Here is a 6,000-nt window from a genome sequence, read left to right as displayed (position 1 = left end):
TTATTGACATAGAAACAAGTGACTCTCAAAATAAACATTTTTTATACTTTTTTTAAATATATATATATTTTTAAAGATTTAATTTTTTTCCTTTTTTTCCCCAAAGCCCCCCCCGGTACATAGTTGTATATTCTTTGTTGTGGGTCCTTCTAGTTGTGGCATGTGGGACGCTGCCTCAGTCTGGTTTGATGAGCACTGCCATGTCCCCACCCAGGATTCGAACCAACGAAACACTGGGCCACCTGCAGCAGAGCGTGCAAACTTAACCACTCAGCCACAGGGCCAGCCCCCAAAATAAACATTTTTTTTTCCTTTTTCTCCCCAAAGCCCCCCGGTACATAGCTGTGTATTTTTAGTTGTGGGTCCTTCTAGTTGTGGCATGTGGGATGCCGCCTCAGCCTGGCTTGATGAGTGGTGCCATGTCCGTGCCCAGGATTGGAACTGACGAACTACTGGGCCACCTGCAGCAGCATGTGCGAACTTAACCACTCGGCCACGGGGCCAGTCCCAAAAATCAACATTTTTAAGTGAGTGCACTTCTACTTTTTATTTTACTCCCAGCAAAAGTATACCCATCAAGCCCTCAAGAGAGGGGAGGGAACAGAATGCAAGATCAATAAGCTCAGCAGTGGGGAGACATCTATTTCAACAAGGCCAGAGATGGGTCAGCCACTGCCTTTCTCAGATCAGCATCTCTGAGGGACAAGCTGGTGAACAAAAGGCACTGGGGGATGTGCTGCCTGATTTATCTGTCCAAGCTCCACCTGCTCTTTCCTGCCTGCAAAGAAAGGAGGCTCTGTACAATTTTATAGAACTAGCTGAGTCAAGTGAAAAACAAAACAAAAATATACCTCTGGTCCCCTGGAATCTTATCTTTCAGATTGCAGCCTCTTCAGGATCAATTAATATGTCATAAGTATGCGGGCTCGGTGAGTAGAGGAGTCGAAAGAAAGATTTCTTGGATTCTCAAGTTTGGCAGTAGTGCTCCTTTATTCAGAGAATAGCATGGAGTAGCATGGGCAGTGAAGAGCTGCAAGACACGGGTTGAGGGCAGGGCTAAATTTATAAAGTATAAGTATGTGAGTTCTCTCCTTACAAGACAAAGGAAAGGTTATGTGATAAAGTCGTTAAAATGGCATCAGTGCAGATGGGGTCTGGTTACTGGGTGGTCCTATAACTTTAGATAAGAATCAGATCGGATCAGGTCAGGGCGTCCTATGCTTCCCAGAGGATGATGCAGATCGGGATGTAGGGCAGGACGCCTTGGGCTTTTCTCCCTGGAGCAGCCTTGATCCTCATCAATAACATTTCCTACTGAGAAAAAAATATCTGGAGATATTAATACTCCCCCTAAAACTTGAAATACTTATAAAAACATTTTCACAGGAAAACGGGAAAAGGAAACATTTACAGAAAGAAAAATTTGATTTTATTTCTTAAATATTTAATACAGTTTGGAAAGAGGGAGTGAAAGTTACATGGTATATATTTGGTCAGGGAGATAGTCTTATCACTGTGACCTCCTGTATCAGTTTTCTATTGCTGTGTAACAAAATGCAATAAATTTAAAACATCATGGCTTAGAAAACATCATTCATTAGGTCACAGTTCTGTAGGTCAGAAGCACAGGCACAGGTGGCTGGATTCTCTGCTCAGGGTCTCACTGCTCTGAAATCAAGGTGTCAGCAAGGGCTGCCATCTCATCTGGGTTCAGAGTCCTCTTCCAAATTCACTGGGTTTGCTCAGGATTAACTTCCTTGTGATTGTAGGACTGAGATCCCCATTTTCCTGCTGGCTGTTGGCTGGGAACTGTTTTCAGCTCCACCTGGTCACCCTTCTCCGTACCAGTTCACAAAATGAAGGAATGCTTTCCAGGCCCCCTGAGCGCATTTCTCTGACTTCTCCTCATGAGACCAGCCTTAGAGAAATCCTCTGCTCTTAAAAGGCTCATGTGGTTTGGTTAGATTTACCAGGATAATCTCCCTTTCTTAAAATCAACTGTGTCATATAACGTAACCTCGTCACAGAGGAAAATCCATCACAGTCACAGGTCTGGGGATGACACAGGGCTTGTACACCAAGGACCAGAAGTCTTGGGCGCCATCTTAGAATTCTGCTAGCCATATGTACTCGCTTTCACTGCAGCCCTCACTGGAGGAACAGCAGTGTCCCAGCAGCAAGAGGAAGCAGACGGCCCTGATGAGGAGACTGAGAAAATCAGTCAGAGAAAAATTGGAAGGAACTGAAAAATACAGTCCCCTCACATGAGAGGCGGGGTAGCATGAGGATTAAGAGCCTGGGCCCTGGAGCTGGACTGAGGGTCCATCATTCACTCACCAGCTGTGTGACCTCAGACAAAGCATTGAATGTTATGATTGCTTATCTGAAATTGTAGCCAATAGTAATGTCTATCTCACAGCATTGTTGTAAAGATTAAACGAATGTAAGGCTGGTAGGAAAATGTCTCAGAGAAAAATAAGCGGAGTATAGGAGTTTGCGAATATTTGAAAGAATTAAATTGCTTTTATAGCATACTGCCAAATGGAAGACATGATTTCCATTCTCACTGGAAAGTTTTAGAATTTTTTTGTATCACCAGTTCCCACCTAGCACAGCCCCGGGGACACAGTAGGTGCTTAGTAAAGGTTTATAAAACTAAACCAATTATGTAATCATAAACTGTGCAAGAGATAAATATGATTATTATATGTAGCCATTAAGATTGAGAGTATTTTAGATGCTATAGTTATTTTTAAAATTCTTTTTAACTTTTATTTTTTACATTGTGGTAAAATATAATAACATACAATTTACCATTTTTAAGTGTATGATTCAGTGGCATTAAATACATTCACAGTGGTGTGTAACTATCACCACTAATCACCTCCAGAAATTCTCGTCATCCCAAACTGAAACTCTATACTCATTAAATAATAGCTTCCTATTCCCTCTCCCCACCTACCCATAGTAACCTCTATTCTACTTTCTTCATGTCTGACTATGTTACATACCTCATATAAGTGGAATCATATAGTATTTGCCTTTTTTATGTCTGGCTTGTTTCACTTAGCATAAGGTTTTCAGGGTTTATCTGTGTTGTAGCATTATCACAATTTTATTTCTTTTTAACGCTAAATAATATTCCACATTTTGTTTACCCATTAATCTGTCGATGAACAGTTGGGTTGTTTCCACTTTTTGGCTATTGTGAATAATGTTGCTATAAACATGGGTGTACAAATATCTGTTTGAGGCCCTGCTTTCAATTCTTTTGACCACTTCATAACTTTAGATACTCTTGTAAGCACTGGAAATCCTTTCTGGAATAAAGCAGGGTAGGAAGCTACAATATATCAACGTACAAAATAAAAAATAAATTTAAATTAAAAAGCTACAATATATCAACTTCACTCTTTCGATAGTCAATAATAGATTAACTATAAGTTATTGCATGACTCAAATAAATATACTTACAGCAATTTGAAATTTTTCATGGTTTTCTCTTGTGACTCTATATTGTGAAATTTAATAGCTACATACATTTGTTTTTATCTACAAAGTGGTTGTTTTATAATTTACTCTTTTTCTTCTGTGCTTTATCCTCCACTTCAATGCTAGTTTCGTCTTTCTCAAACAGAGTTGACCTCGTTGGTTTTATGTACACCACCTGTTCGTTGCTTGCCTCAGATAAGTCCAAAAGCCTCAACATGTTTTTTCAAGATTCTGCACTATTGGGCCTCAGACATCTTTTCTAAGCTTTTATTCCCCCAAATTCCCAGGCATGTGATCCCTGTTGGCCCTGGCTGTCCCACCATGCTACAAACACACAATTTCTTTAAACCACATGTTTGTACCATCGTACACTTTCACTCCCCTGTGCTCTTCTCTCTTTGGAAAGTTCTTGCACCTTCTCCTCTATAATACCTTGAATTACATCTCCTCAGTAAGACTTGCATTCCCATCCAAAATTAATCTTGCTCCCTATTCACAAAGCACTTGGTTAGTAACTTTTCGAGGGCACTAACTCTGTTTTTCTTTGGGTGAGCAGTTATTTACAAGTGTGCTTGGTCCCCTACTCTGTTGTAATCCTCTTTAAGGTGAAGATCATGTCTTAATCTCTGATTTTTCTATAGCCTAGTAATATAAGTTTCCTGTCAAACTTGTTTAATGAAATTCATGCTGAATGAATACCTTTTCTGGTATGAATTATAGAAAAAGCCTTGTTTGGTTTTTAAAAAGTCTATGAGTTGGTATAGTCTGTTTATCTTAGATATTGTCTGTGTTGAATTCATGGAGATGAAAAGGAACACTCAAATTTGCAATATTATTAGAAAACAAGGTAGACTAGAAATACAGTATTGTTTGAAATACTTGAATTATATCCTTCCAAATTGCATTCAACATCGAGTGGTCTTCTTTTACTTTTACATAGGTAGTAGAAGTTAGTTTTAGTGATTAAGAAATAGGGTATGTTTCCAGACCAGATTGAATTGTGGGTAGGAGCTTGGAAGGGGAGGCTGAAAAGAGAATGAGTATAGTGGAGGAGAAGTAGAGAGTTAAATCCACCAAAATAATTGGACAAAGTATGAACTGATGAGTAAAGAGCCATCAGAAGGGAAGAGGTATTGAGAAACCAAAAGAAAAAAATCCTAATTATTAGACCTAGATATCAGAACAGGCAATTTAGAGTTTCTTTTACTGAGGAAGATTCACCCTGAGCTAAAATCTGTTGCCACTCTTCCTCTTTTTGCTTGAGGAAGATTGGCCCTGAGCTAACATCCATGCCAATCCTCCTCTATTTTGTGTGTGGGTCGCTGCCACAGCATGGCTGCTGCTGAGTGATGTAAGTCTGTGCCCGGGAACTGAACATGGGCCACCAAAGTGGAACGCACTGAACTTAACGCCTAGGCCATGGGGCTGGCCCCAATTTAGGTTTTTAGTTGTCTGGAAATATTTGTCTTAATTTGCACAAGGTAGTCTCATCTTTAAAAATAACAAAATCTCTATTGAGATAATGGATCATCATTGGAGTAGGATAGGTAAAGGATTTTGCTTTTCATATGTGTTGGGATGTGAATTTATGACTATTCTCTAACTGCACACTGGTAAAGCTAGTTTGAATGGGAAGTGATTGCATCCTAGGCAAGTCGGAATGTTTGCATGGGCTTTTCACACATTTCACACATATTTCTACCCAAAATTTGCTTTCTCAGAGAGTTCTTCCCTGACTCTGCTATTTAAATACTCTCTCGCATAATATTTATAGTCTGTTTATCATTTGTCCCACCTACTAGAATGTGAGCTCCATAAGCCTTATCCACTGATGTTTCTCCTGGGCCTAGAACTTTGGCTGGCACTCAACAAGTATTTGTTAAGTGATAAATAAATAAATGAACTGAGAAAAATTGGAAGCATCCTAAATGTCTAGCACAAGGGGATGGTTAAATATAATACCATTTAGTACTGTGTGCCTGTGAAAAATGATGAGGTTAAAGTCTACATACTGAAAGAAAAGGCGTTCATGATTCATTGGTAAGTTAAAAAAGCAAGTTACAGAATATAATATACGCTATGCACCTATTTATGTAACACATACAATAAAATAATGTAATGTATTTGTCATATATATCCTTGTATTTGCATTAGGAAAAGATTGGAAGATTGTGCATTAACAGTCTGACCTCTGGTGAATGGGACTGTGGGCAGTAGGCTTATATTTTTCACTTAACACATTTCTCTTTTGAAGTTTTGTAACTACATTTTAAAAATAATTCATTTTAAAGCTTCACTCATAAAGTTCTTGGTTTTTTGTTTTATTTTTAAATTTTTTATTTTATTGAGGTATGATAGTTTATAACATTGTGAAATTTCAGTTGTACATTGTTATTTGTCAGTCACCATATATTAGTGCCCTTTACCCCTCATGCCCATCCCAACCTCCTTTCCCTTGGAAATCACTAATCTTTTCTCTTTGTCCATGTGTTTGTTTATCTTTCACAT

This window comes from Equus caballus, chromosome 3 (assembly GCF_041296265.1).
Source record: "Equus caballus isolate H_3958 breed thoroughbred chromosome 3, TB-T2T, whole genome shotgun sequence".
Classification (NCBI taxonomy): Eukaryota; Metazoa; Chordata; class Mammalia; order Perissodactyla; family Equidae; genus Equus; species Equus caballus.
The sequence above is the reverse complement of the archived record's forward strand: the minus strand, read 5'-3'. Positions refer to the sequence as shown.